This window comes from Phascolarctos cinereus, unplaced genomic scaffold (genome assembly GCF_003287225.1).
Source record: "Phascolarctos cinereus isolate Bilbo 61053 unplaced genomic scaffold, phaCin_HiC Scaffold_726;HRSCAF=1367, whole genome shotgun sequence".
NCBI lineage: Eukaryota > Metazoa > Chordata > Mammalia > Diprotodontia > Phascolarctidae > Phascolarctos > Phascolarctos cinereus.
Window position 1 is genome coordinate 412,307,852 of NW_027556098.1, and position 13,765 is coordinate 412,321,616.

The 13,765-nt window shown below is 47.8% G+C and overlaps 2 pseudogenes across 1 annotated transcript in view; both read left to right on the forward strand.

Moving 5' to 3' along the window:
* Positions 1 to 13,765, forward strand: part of LOC110204482 (very-long-chain 3-oxoacyl-CoA reductase-B-like) — a 117,762-nt pseudogene that overhangs the window by 90,012 nt on the left and 13,985 nt on the right. The window lies entirely within an intron of this gene.
* The window catches only part of LOC110203904 (exocyst complex component 3-like protein 2), a 16,146-nt pseudogene continuing 3,373 nt past the window's right edge, over positions 993 to 13,765 (forward strand).

The following is a 13,765-nucleotide window of genomic DNA, read 5'->3' on the forward strand; positions in this document are numbered from 1 at the left end:
CAGCCTTGGTGAGGGGCAGCTCTACAGAATCCAGAGGATGAAAGGCCACAGGATCACCCAGGTCCTAACGCCTGAGGGGGGAGGGGTCACCTGGCACTGAAGGACTGGTGGAAGGCCCACGTGGAATGGTAGGGGGCAGGGCCGGCCAGCCTAGGACCAGTGGTACAGCGACCCTGGCTTGCAGTAAGAAGCCACAGCGCTACCTGGTGACCAGCACTGGTTGTGCAGGGTGGGCGAGGAGAACGCCCAAGCGCAGAGACGATTTGGGGGATCGTAGCCTGTGTCCCCTCCTCTCACTGTATCCCCTCCATCCCGAGGACACACGACCATCTCTTTCCAAAGATACTTCAGGGGCCGCTGGGTGGCGCAGTGGATAGACCACCGGCCCTGGATTCAGGAGGACTTGAGTTCCAATGCGGCCTCAGACACATAACACTTACTTAGCTGTGTGACACTAGGCAAGTAACTTAACCCCGTTGCCTAGACAAAAAAAGAAAATCCAAAGACACTTTCTTGAAACCTGGTGAGGGTACAGAGGGTGAGGCAGCTCCCATCACCCAGGCCCGTCCGATCACCCAACCCAGTGGAGGGCCCATGAACCCTGGATCACGGAGCACTGAGATGGCCTCTACCAACCCTCCCCAGAGAAGTCCTGTCCCTGAGTCCCTTCCCCCTCACTGCCACTCCATTCCTTGCTTCCATTTTGGGCATTCCCTGCTAAGTGGCAGCCAGACATAGGCACAGATGAGCCAGACTGTGAAAGAAGTGGGCTGGGGGTCACCACGGGGCCGGGCCCCTCCACCCCATGCGCTCCAAGCTTCTCTGGCTCCTCCACAGCCCAGGTCTCAGCACTGACCTCAGCCGTATTTGTACATTGGACTGGGTGCCTAGGGAGGGGTTCATGGGAAGAAGGAGCCTGGCTTCTCTCCTCTGGCTCCCTGGTAGAACACTGGGGGCCCTGGAGTAGAGCCTGAGGCGGAGGGGGTGCGGTGATGGTCACCTGTCCTGGGAGGTGACAGTCTTGGTGGCTTCTTAGGTACCTCCCTGCCCTTTCTGGAACTTGTCTCAGGCCATTCAGCTCCAGGGTTGGGATGCAGCTTTGGGAGCGTCCTTTTCCATTTGCAATCCAAAATCACTCATCTGTAATTTCTCCCTATTTTGGGGGGGAAGGGGAGGTGCCCAGATTTGAGGGCCGTGGCTAAGCCCCCTTTCCCCCCCACCATCCTCTCCTAGGGTCAGAGGACCCGCTTGACAGTCCTTGAGGAAATTGGCTTCCATGTGACTAGGTCTGGCTGAGAGGTGAGAGCCAGGGCTCCATCCTCCAGGAGACTTGGGGTAGGAGTTCCCTGTCCCATGTGCTCAGACCCTTCTACAGGGGGAGGCCCCCCAGGTGGTCATTGCCCCCCCCAGCAGGGTACCAGGAGCTGAAATGGTTGATGGTGTTCGGTCTCCTTTCCCCTTCCCCCAGTCCCAGGTCTTCCTGGACCTGGGGTCACCTGCTGCATCTTCCCATTAGATCCCCTCTCCCTGGCTCCCCAGGGCTGGGCCTGGATCCAGGCCTTCTTCATCCTAAAGTCAGAAGCTTGTGTTTCTCCCAGGCTGCCCCAAGGGGCCCTGGTCTTCAGAGAGGAGCTGGACACCATCAAGTTCCTGTTTGGGGACCTGTGGGGGGCAGTGTTCCGGAAGCAGACTGATAACCTCAGGACCAACCACCAGGTAGGTCAGGATGGAGCAAGCCCCACCCCCCGTGAGTTGGAGGAGGAGGAGGACCCGCATCACTCACTTCCCCTTTTCCTAGCACTCAGTATACCATCCTGGAAAAGACCCTGGGATGGGCAGCTAGGTGGTGCAGTTGATAGAGTACCGGCTCTCAAGTCAGGAGGACCTGAGTTCAAATCCAACCTCAGGCCAAACACTTGATACTTACTAGCTCTGTGACCCTGCCCAAGTCACTTAACCCCAATTGGCTTCAAAAAAGGGGGGGCAGCTAGGTGGAGCAGTGGGTAGAGTGCCCACCCTGGGTCAGGAGGACCTGAGTTCAAATCCGACCTCAGACACATAACACTACCTAGCTGTGTGACCTTGGGCAAATCACTTAACCCCATTGCCTATCCTAAAAGAAAACAAAAAGACCTGGGAGATCTTAAACTATATTATAAAGCAACAATCATCAAAACTGTTTGGTACTGGCTGAGAAATAGAATGGTAGATCAGTGGAAAAGTCAGGTATGCAAGACACAGTAGTCAATGATTATACTAATCTATTATTTGATAAACCCAAAGACCCCAGCTTCTGGGATAAGAACTCACTCTTTGACAAAAGCTGCTGGGAAAATCAGAAAAGAGTATGACAGAAGCTATGCATAGACCACAGTCTCACACCACATACCAAAATAAAGTCAAAATTGCTTCATGATTTAGATATAAAGGCTGATACTATAAACAAACTGGGAGGGCAAGGAATAGTTTACCTATCACATTTATGGAGAACAGAAGAATTCATGACCAAACAGGAGATAGAGAACATTACTACATGCAAAATGGATAGCTGATTACATTAAATTGAAAAGGTTTTGCACAAACAAAGCCAATGCAACCAAGATTAGAAGGAAAGTAGAAAATGGGAAAGAATTTTTACAACCAGTATCTCCCATAAGGACCTCATTTCTAAAATATACAGGGAATTAAGTGAAATTTATAAGAATACAAGTCATTCTCCAATTGATACTTGGTCAAAGGAAATGAGCAGGCAGTTCTCAGATGAAGAAATTAAAGCCATCTACAGTCATACGAAAAAATGCTCTAAATCACTACTGATTGGAGAAATGCAAATCACAACAACTCTGAGGTACCACATCACGCCTATCAGATTGGCAGGAAAATTATGAATATTGGAGAAGATGAGGGAAAATTGGAACACTAACACATTGTTGGTGAAGTTGTGAAATGATCCAGCCATTCTGGAGAGCAATTTGGAACTATGCCCAAAGGGCTATAAAAATGTGCATATGCTTTGACCCAGCAATACCACTTCTAGGGCTGTATCCCAAAGAGATCATACAGGTGGGAAAAGAACCCACACATACAAAAATATTGATAGCAGTTCTTTTTGTGGTGGCAAAGATTGGAAATTGAGAGGATGCCCATCAATTGGGGAATGGCTGAACAAGTTCTGGTATACAAATGTAATGGAATACTCCTGTGCTGTAAGACATGATGAGCAGGCAGACTTCAGAAAAACCTGGAAACACTTCTATGGACTAATATTGAGTGAAGTGAACACAACCGGGAGAACGTACTACACAGTAACAGCCACGGTGTGCTATAGCTAACTTTGATAGACTTAGCCCTTCTCAGCAATGCAAGGATCTAAGACTTCCCCAAACGCCTCCTGTTGGAAAATGCCACCCACATCCAAAGAAAAAACTATGGAGTTTGAATGCAGATTGCAGTGCACTATTTGCTATTTTTTTCTTTTGTTGCATTTTGTTTCCTCTTTCTGGTGGTTCCTCCTCTTGGTTCTAATTCTTCCTTACAATATGACTACTGTGAAAATATGTTACTAGGAATGTATAAGTAAAGGCTATATTAGATTGTGCACTGTCTTGGGTAGGGAGGGGTGTAGGGAGGGGGACAAAAATGGAAAACTATATGGAAGCAATTGTTGATAAATCCAAAGAAATCAATAAAAAAAAAAAGAAAGAAAAGACCCTGGGCTTGGAGTCATAAGTCGTGGCTTCAAATGGAGACCTTGGGCAAGTCCCTTCCCTTCTGAGGCTGCAGAGCAGAGAGAGCTCTGGGCCTGGAGTCAGGAAGACCTGAGTTCAAATTCGGCCTTCAGCACTTTGGACAAGGCATGTAAGCGCTTCCTTAGTTTCCTCATCTGTAAAACGGGAATGAAAACAGCTTCTGCCTTCTGTGGGAGGGGGGTGAGGTTGGGAAGATGGATGAGATATTTGTAAAAGGTGTAGCATAGTGCCTGGCACACAGTAGGGGCTTAATAAATACTTACATCTTCCCTTTCCTTCCCTCTTTCTCACTTTCTCATTTGTAAAATCAGGATACTAATCCCTCCTCTGCCTCAGTCTCACAGGCTGGTTTGTTGTGTGCCAATGTGAGATCGTGCGTTCAGGGCTCCCCTGCCCTTCCCCCAGCACATGCCCAGCCACTACTGCAGGACCAGGGGAGGGCCTCATGAGCACCCTGGGAGACAGAGTCAGGGCCCCAGAATCCAGCTGCGTGAGAACCAGGCATGTGCCAGAGCCGGCTCCCAGGAATTCACGGGAGCCATTGTTAATTTGCCACATGAGTGTCCACACCCTGGAAATCTGAAAATGCTCCATATCAGGCTTCATTTCCTGCTTTGCTGATTGCCTGGATTTAAGAAAGGGACAGAGAAAATGGGAATCATGCAGTTTAAACCTTAGAGGGGCTGGTGTGGACGGTTTTCCCCAGAGAGCCAGTGGAGAGACACTTAGCAGCAACCTCTGGTGAGATCATTAGGGCCCAATTGAAGAGGGAGAGATGTCGAGACTTTGAAGTGTGTTCAAAAAGCCTATTCCACCAGCCCTAGGAGGGAGCTTGGGCCACACAACCCGAGGCTTTTAGGCGCCTGGTCAGTCTGTTTTGGCAGCCAGGCAATGGATGGCGACCTGCCGGTGGAAAAAAAGGCCGACGGGCCAAGGGGAGGGAGGCAGTGGTCACATGCTGCCAATCTTAATAATGAATTCCAGGAGAGGAGACAACCCAGAAAGAATAGGAGCCTGGTCATTTGTTTAAGATTGCACAAGGCCCTCTGCTCTAGGCTGCTGGAAGACATGGGAGCTGTTCGGATCGCCTGGCACCTGCTTACCCAGCAAGCCTGGGAGCCTTAGGTTTCTACCTTCAGGGTTATCATGGAGCCCTCTCTGATTGACTGAGGAAGGACACCTACCACTGGCTACCTCTGGCTGACCGCTATGCCCTCCTGTACTGGCACAACCAAGTTGATCCAAGGTGAGACCCTGAAGGGGAGAGGGATAAGGGACTGGGCAATGGAGTTGAGGGGCCAACAGGACGGAGAAGTCAGAATTCCTCCTTTCTTCATCTGAGCCTCAGTTTCCACCTTGTAAAATAAAGGAATTGGACTAGAAGGTATTTTAGGCCCCCTTTGAGCTCTCACCTTTCCCCCTAAATTTTAAAGGCCCTTCCAAATTTAACACTCTCTGTTCTAAGGCCCCATTCTTGATTTAAACAACCTACCAATCCTCCACCATCTGCTCGATTTATCTCTAAGATGTAGGTGGCAAAAGCTATGCTGAGGACTCTGCATTTGATTCCAGAGGCCACAATGGGCAGCTATAGGAGGGACAGGGCTTAGCTGCTCAGTGCCTCGAAGGACAGGGGATGTGATAGGACCAGAGGAAGGGCTTCGTCTGCTTTTCTGGGGACATTTCTTTCCTTTCCCTCCATCTCTTCTTTTCCTCTGCCTCACTACCTCCTCCCTTGCCTGCTCTTAGGAAAATCTTGGGTATGGTGAACATGGTGGCCCTGGAGAATGGGCAACTTGGGCCCCTGCTTCCCGCAGAAACAGTTTGGAGCCTCTAGGATGAACGTGTGACTGATGTGAAGGTGACCTGGGAGGAAGGCGGAGGGGTCTGCCTGGGTCACCAGGGGTTTACAGGCTCCCCTGGCTTTCTGGCCTTGGACAAATTTATGACTCCCTAGGTCTATGACTCAAAGATTCCATGACTATAAGAATGATCTTTGGACTGGTGAGGACAGAACAAAATGGACTATGCAGAACTGAAGCCCAGGACAGATACAAGCAGATGCCTAAGGAGAACAATGCTCACCTGGAGGCAGGTGGCAGACAGCTGTCAGCACCAGGGCAGGGTGTAAGGGGCCAAGGCTGGATGCAGTCATGACAGGACAGAAGAGGTCAGACCCTCACCCCCATGGGGCTGGAGACAGGGCTTAGCAGCTATGCATCTGGACAGGAAGTGGGGGTGAAAGGATCATAGGAAGCCATTCTTCTTTCTCATCTACCTCAACCCCAACTATGTGAGGAGGGAGAGTACCCCAACAACTGAGAGCCAGGAAAGGGGGGAAGAGAGGCATTCTAAAGGCAGGGGTGAGCAAGGAGCACATTCCAGCCACGAGGGCCAGACAGCCTGCATAAAGCATGGAGGTGGAATTCTCATTTCTTTTTTCAAGTGAAAACTTTTTATATTTTTTCCCAATTACATGTAATAACAATTTAAACTTTTTTTTAAATTCTGAGTTCCACATTCTCTCCCTCTCTCTTCTCCCTCTTCCTGGGGAAGGCAAACAATTTGATACAGATTATACATGTGTAGTCTTGCGAAACATCGGAATGCTAATTTCAGGGAAAGACTAGTAGTCTGGTCTGGCTGGAATGTAGAGGGTACAAAGAGCAATCATGTGAAATAAATATGGAAAGGTAGCTGGAGTCCAACTAGAGGGCTTTAAATAACATGCTGTGCCAGGCAGAGCAGCTCACTAATGTCTGTCTCTGTCTATTCCTCTACATCTCTTTCTGTCTTCTGACTGTCTATCCATCCACTTCTATCTATTTTTCTTTCTATCCTTCCATATCTATCTGTCTTTCTTTCTATCCATCCACATCTATCTGTCTTTCTTTCTATCTATCCACATCTATCTGTCTTTCTCTCCATCCATACCTATCTGTCTGTTTGTGTGAATAACTATCTATTCACCTCTTCCTATCTATTATCTATACATTCATCCATCCATCCATCTATTCATCTATCTATCTGTCTATTCTGTTTGTTTATCTATTTAATACCTTAAGCAACAGGGAGTTAATGGTTCTTGAGGTGGGCAGTTACATGCTCTTGTGGAAATATTTTGGGGAATGGAAGCTAGAGGGATGGAGAATCAGAAATGTCACTAAGCTGGAGATGACCTAATCTTTTTCTTATTGCTTAGCCAAAGAGGTGAGGTTTCTATTTTAATTACTGCCCTGAATAGCATGTATTTACAGTGTTGTCTTGATGAGGTTGGAAGTTGATAGCCCTGAGGGAGAGCTAATGTGAAACACTGATTTCTCCTGGAGAAATTCTGGGTTGGGGCAGGAGCCACCAAGATTGTAGACAGTCTTGGCAATTACTGATAAGCCTCCAAGATGAATTTGGGGCTCTGTCTAGGCAGAGCCCTACCTCTGAACTACAGGATACAGTTACAAAATTCTAGCACATAGCAAGAAAGGGGTGGTTTGTGCTCATCTAGGAAGGGAAGCTTTGATCATTAAGGGGCTAGCATAGCTTCAGCAAAAACAAGCTGGGGAGAGTCAGGGTGGTGTAGTGTTGGCCCCAGCATTGGCAAGACCTGGATTCAGAGGTTGCCTCTGACCCTCTGGGCAAACCTCTCCTTGCCGCAGGAGACTCTCCAAGTCTGAAAGGTGCCTAAAAGACTGGATAGAATCTGTATTGGGAGTGAGGCTCTCCTCACCACAAACTCCCTATAGGAAAGAAATCAGAGGTCTGGACCAACCAACACAGTCCAGAATGGGTTACACCAGACCCACCTTTTATCCTTTATTGAAAGGTTCCTAAACAGGCAGGTCTAGGGAATGCTGTAGATGGTAGTGGTGGGGATTTCTCATGGGTTGGGGTCTCAAGCTCTGTGAGGATCAGCTGAGGAGCAAGGGAGTCTGGGACTGGCAAGGAGGAGACCTAGGACCATGGGAGCTGGCATGTAGGGAAAGAATCAGGCTTCCCCTGTTGGGCCCCTGAGGACCGAAGTGGGAGCTGCAGTTTCAAAGAGGCAGGTTTAGGCTTGATGTCCACCTGGGGAAAGTTCCTGACCATTTGAGTCATTCAGAAGGGGAGTCATGGACTGCTTGCAGAGGTGACGAGCTCCCCTGATGCCTCCTTTGTGGAGAATGTTGGAAAGAAGATTCTCCTTCACTCACATGTGAGTGAGGCTGGCCAAAGTGACCACTGAAGTCCCTTCCAGCTGGGCCAGACAGGGTGTGATTCCCTAAAGTCTTAGATTGCATGAATCTGTGTCTAAAGTTCTCTGGATCTAAGATCCTCTAAGGTTCCAAACTGCTAAAATTCATCCAAGTCGAGGTGTCTAAGGCTCCACTGTATGTGGGTTGTGGTACAGGGAGTGTCTGGGAGTGAAGGGAATTGTGAGGAGGAGAGGAATGCTGTCTGCTCCCCCCCCCACGTGCCACTTCCCTGAACTTTTACTGTGGGGATCATATCATGCCACTTCTGTTCTCACAGACTCAGACCTGAGCTGCTCTGCTTCAGACCCTGCAGGAAGAGGAAGAGCAATGGATTGCAGCTGAGGACCAGCCCAGTAGCCTGCTCAAGATGTCTGTGAGGTGTGTGCATGTGTATATGTTTTGTGTGTGTATGTATGTGTTCATTGTGTGTGTTTGTGAAGTGTGTGACAGATGTGTGTATGTGTGTGAAATGGGTGTAAGGTGTGTGAGAGGTGTGTATATGCGTGTGAGAGGTATGTACATGTGTGTCCATGTTTGTGTGTGTGTCACTTCTGTGTGTCAGGTGTATGAGAGTTTTGTGTATATGTGTGTATATGTGTATGAGATGTATGTATGTAAGGTGTGTGTAAGGTGTGTGAGAGATGTATGTGTGAGATGTGTTGATGTGTGTGTGAATTGTGTATGTATAAGGTGTGTGTAAGGTGTGAGAAGTGTGTGTGTCTATGTGTATGAGAGGTGTGTACATGTGTATATGTCTGTATGTATGTGAGTTGTGTGACACATGTATGTATATTTGTGTGAGAGGTGTGTGTAAGGTGTGAGAGGTGTGTGTATACATGTGTGAGATGTGTGTGAGGTGTATGTGTAAGGTGTGTGATAGACATATATGTGAGACGTGTTTCTTTGTGTGTGAGTTGTGTGTGTTTAAGGTGTGTGTGTAAGGTGTGAGAGGTGTGTGAGGTGTGTGTATATATGTGTGTGTGACATGTGTATTTGTGAGATGTGTTTAAGGTGTGGGAGACGTGTGTGTCAGGTGGGTGTATATGTGTATGTGAGAGTTGTGTGTAAGATGTGTGCTTCTAGGGAGGAGGAGAGGAAATTTATCTGTACCCACTCGCATCAGAGAAAGAAGAAGGGATTGGGATAGAGAAGGCTGGAGGAGGGAGGGGAGGCTCTTTCTATTTTTTTAATGTGCATAATTCCAGGATTAGCAAAGTAGATGATTCTGAGACTCTATAAATCCAAAGATTCCTTGGAGCCAAGCTCTTTGATTCTAAGGTGCTAAATGAGAGACATCCAAGATTTTGTTCTTCTAAGATTGAAGTGTTCTTTGAGACTGAAATTTGGGGATTCTATGATTCTAAACTGATATAATGTTAAGAGTCTACATTACACACAGATTTTTACAATAACATATAATATGATAAATATTATAAAACAAAGCTTATTTTATAACAAACACAAAGAAGCTAAGATGATGCAGTGCTTAGAATGCTGAGTAGGCCTGGAGTCAGGAAGACCTGAGTTCAAATCTGGCCTCAAACACTTACTAGTAGCTGTGTGACCCTGCCCCAAGTCACCCTGTTTCTGTCGGCCTCAGGTTCCTCATATGTAAAATGGGGATAATAAGAGCACCTGGGGCAGCTAGGTGGTGTGGTGGATAGAGCAGTAACTCTGGAGTCTAGAGGATCTGAGTTCAAATCTAACCTCAAACACTTACTAGCTGTGTGACCCTGGGCAAGTCACTTAAGCTTAACTGCCTAAAAAAAAAAGAATAAAAATATAATAATAATACCTACCTCCCAGGGTTGCTGTGAGGATCAAATGTGATAGCATATGAATAGCACCTTACAAATCTTAAAGTACCATATAAATCTTAGCTATTATTAACCTTATATTTTATAATTTCAATAATTAAATAATCTCACAATCTAAGATTCTGTAATCCTACCAGTCTAAAATTATATAGCTCTAACACGTAAAATTCTGCAAATGCAAAATTCTATAAAGTTAAAGATTTAAAATGTGAAAACTTTAACATGCTTTGGAGTTAGGGGAGGCAAAGAGGGAAGATCTCCAAGGTGCCCACACCACTCCAAGTGAGGAGATTGCTTGGGGTTGGAGAAAAGGGGGTCTCACTTCTCCATCTCTATCCTCTAGCTGCTGGAAGAGCACACGGATCAGGCCCCTCGCTTCAGCCAGGAATTTGGGGTGCGGATGGCACACTGCTGCCTGGGAGTTCTGGCTGAATTCCTGCAGAGGTACAGGGGACAGGCGATGACCCTTGATTCTGGAGGGTGGAATGAGCTAGAGAGGCAAGAAGAAGCCATCTATCTTCAGGGGATTGTCCACCACAGATTAGAGGAAGCATCTCTGCAAAAAAAAAAAAAAGGCACAGTCCAGAGATAAGTCAGGTTAAAAAGGGGCTGGCTCCATTTTATTTACCCTTTGTGTGTCTCTCTGAGCTTCAGTCTTGTCTTCTGTAAAATGGGTCTTATAACAATGGTGCTACCTGCTTCTGAGGGCTGTGGTGAGGAAAAGGTTTCTAAGTCTTCAGGGTCTATGAACTGCCTCAGTCCTCAGAGCGCTTTTGCTTCTCTGGGTACACTTTGTTTCCTTTGCAGAATGTAAGCTCCTTCAGAGCAAGAACTGGATTCATTTCTGTCTGTCTCCGCAGCTCCTAGCACTGGGTCACAGTGCTTAGGCAATGCTGGTGGAAGGATTGACTGACATGTAAATACTGTTTCTTCCAAAGCACATGAGCTCCTTGAGGGCAGAGACTGTTTGAGTCTTTGGACATCCCCCCACCCCGGGTTTAGCAGAATACCCTGCCCATGACACAGGTCATCCCTTTTTTTCAACTTAGTCTAGGATTCAATTCAACCCAGCATTGATTAAACTCTTACTATTTCAGTCAGCCAGGCATTTATTGAATGATTGCCCCAGACACCAGACCAGTGGCTGGGAATACAAAGAAAAGAATCAAAAAACCCATACATTTCCCAGTTCTTGCCTTCAGGGAGCTTATTTTCCAATCTGGAAGACAGGAAGCCAATAACGTTGCACATACAAGATGTATGCTAAATAGATGGAAAGTGGTCTCAGAGGGAAGAGGTGGGATGGGGTGGGGAGAGAAGTATATATCAGGTACTGTACCAGGGTCTGGGGTTACAAGGACCAGAAAAAAGGCCCTTCCCACAAGGAGTTTACCTTCTCCTTCAGAGATATAGTATGCAAACTGATGATTTTAAAAAGTATTTGATTGTTTAATTTGAAAGGGGGATGCAATTTCAAAGGAATTTCAGAAGGGAGGGAGACCTAACAAATTCAGAGAGGCGGAGGATCATCAAAGGTCCCAAGTGGGAGATGGCATCTGAATTTAAACATCCAAGAAAGTGCTGACGGACTGTATTCCAGGTATCAGAGACAGTCAATGTAAAGGTAGGAGAAAGAATGGGAACAGCAGGCATGTCAATTTGTCTGGAATAGAGTGCATGAGAGGTAGTGATGTGAAATTAAACAGGAAAAGTAGATTGGAATGTGAAATACCAAGTAAATGAGTTTGTATTTGATTCCTAGAGTGATTAGGGAGTCACGGAAGACGCTTTAGCAGCGGCAGAGTGACAGGGTCGGGATTGTACTTTCGTGAGATCACTTTGGCAGGTTGTGGAGGATGGGTTGTCAAGGGGAGACCAATTTGGAGACCAGGGCAATAGTACTGAAGAGAAGGTTGGGAGTTTGAATGAGGCTGGTGAGTAGAGTGAAGGGGACAGGTGCTCAGGATACAATGAATCAACAAGACTTGGGAAGAAGTTGGATATGGGACAGCGAAGAGTCCACGAGGACTCTGAGATTATAAACTTCGAACAGGAAAGATGGAGGCACAGATTGTAGAAATGGGAGATTTAGGAGTAGGGGTAGGTTGGAGAGGAAAGATCATGGGTTCTATCAGGATTCTCAGCTATGGGACATCCAAATGGAAATGTCCAACAGACAGTGGTGTTGTGAGCCCGGAGCTTGGCAGACAAATGTGGGCCAGATATGGGAGTCATCTGGGATGTGGGATGATCACTGAGCCCTTGCAACAAGGTTATTATCTGGGGGGCACTTAGCTAGGGAGAGCAGGGAAGGCGGGAAGCAGGATCAGCCAAGTTATTATCAGGTGGAAGGAGGAGCAGGCAGGAGAAGTGCATCCTGAAAACCTAGAGGAGACAGTATTAAGGGGAGAGGATGATAAGCTGGGTCCAAAGCAGCACAGAGATGCAGGAAGAGTGAGGAAAGGTCATTGGATTTAGCAATAGAGAAATTCCTAGTGGCCCAGAAGAGAGCACTTTCAATCAGGTGGTGAAGATGGAAATCAGATTGCCTGAGGGTGGAGAAGTGAGTGGGAGGTAAGAAAGTGATAAGAGGTGAGAGAGTGATAAAACAGGAGGGAGAGTGAAACCTGGAGGGCTTCCTGGAGGAGGTGAGTTCAGAACTTGAGAGGTGGGCTGCAAAGGAGAGACCTGACCTGAGCTTCTACTTCCGTCTCTTGACCTTCCAGCTTCCAGCAGTGGGTAGAGAGCTTCCATGAGAACCCAAGCGTCCAAGAGCTGCTGAGTGACAGTTATATCAGCCGGACAATTACCTTGGTGAGCAGTGGCCCCCCTCTTCGATAAGGCAAGCCCTAGAGAGGATGAGGAGAAGGGCCCCAGCATGACCTAATGTTCTCCCCATGGGGAGTTGGCCCATTCTTTCTTCAGGGAGTCTGTCCCTATCCCAGATGTTCTGAGGTCCTTTCCTTCCTCTCCCCAACTCTATTCTCCTGGGAAAGGGCCACAGAAAGGGCCCCCTCCCATACTTCCTCTGGAGACATGGAAAGGGACATTCATACTGGCCTCAAGAAAAACATCCTTCCCAGAGACATAGAGACATCCTCCTCAGGGACACAGACTTCAAAAGAGACCCCTCCCTACTCTCTGAGAGAAACCTCTCCAGAGACAGAGTGACCCTCAGACACACAAAGAGAACTCCAGAGACAGAGAAGCTCCACTAGAAAGACTGCCCAAAGACAGAGAGATTCCTCCAAGGACAGAGATGCCCTCCCATCAGAGATATGAAGAGACCTCTCACAGAGACCAAAGCCATGTCACCTGCCCACCACTGAGATACAGAAAGATCCTCCAAAGACACAAAAACCCCTCCTCCAAATGTGGAGAGATACACTTGCCTGCCTGCCTGCCCACCCAATATGTGGAATGAATCATCTGGGACCAAAGGCCGGCTAGTAATGAGCCCCGGCTTCTCCTCCACAGCTCTCTACCTGAGCGTCTGTCCCACCTGGGGCCCTCAGAGAGCGAACCTGCTTGGGAGGCAGTTGCAAATGCTCTTGACCGTGTCACCCGCCTCTGCCACCACATCCTGGCTGACATGCTCTTTCAAGAACTGCAGGTCAGTCTCAGGAAGCCTCTGGCCCCCCCTCCCAAACTGACTACAAAATGGGGACCTGGGGGCTGTGACAACGGTCAGATCAGTATCAGGCCCAGGTCCAGCCAAGCCAGAGACTGGACTAAGACAAAGGAAGAGAGGACAGAAAGAGGAGAGAGCAGAATGGAGGGAGGAGATAGATGTTTACACAGAGGGCCCAGTTTGGGGAGGGGGAGGCAGAGCCTGGGTCTGGGCCTAAGCTCCCACAGGCTACCATTGCCTGTTGACTGCTATACTCAGGAGTGTGGAGGCCTGTGGCTGTGCCTGGGCCTGCTGGTCCAGGATGGGTGTGACATTGTAGGTGCTTTTGTGCCTAAGTCT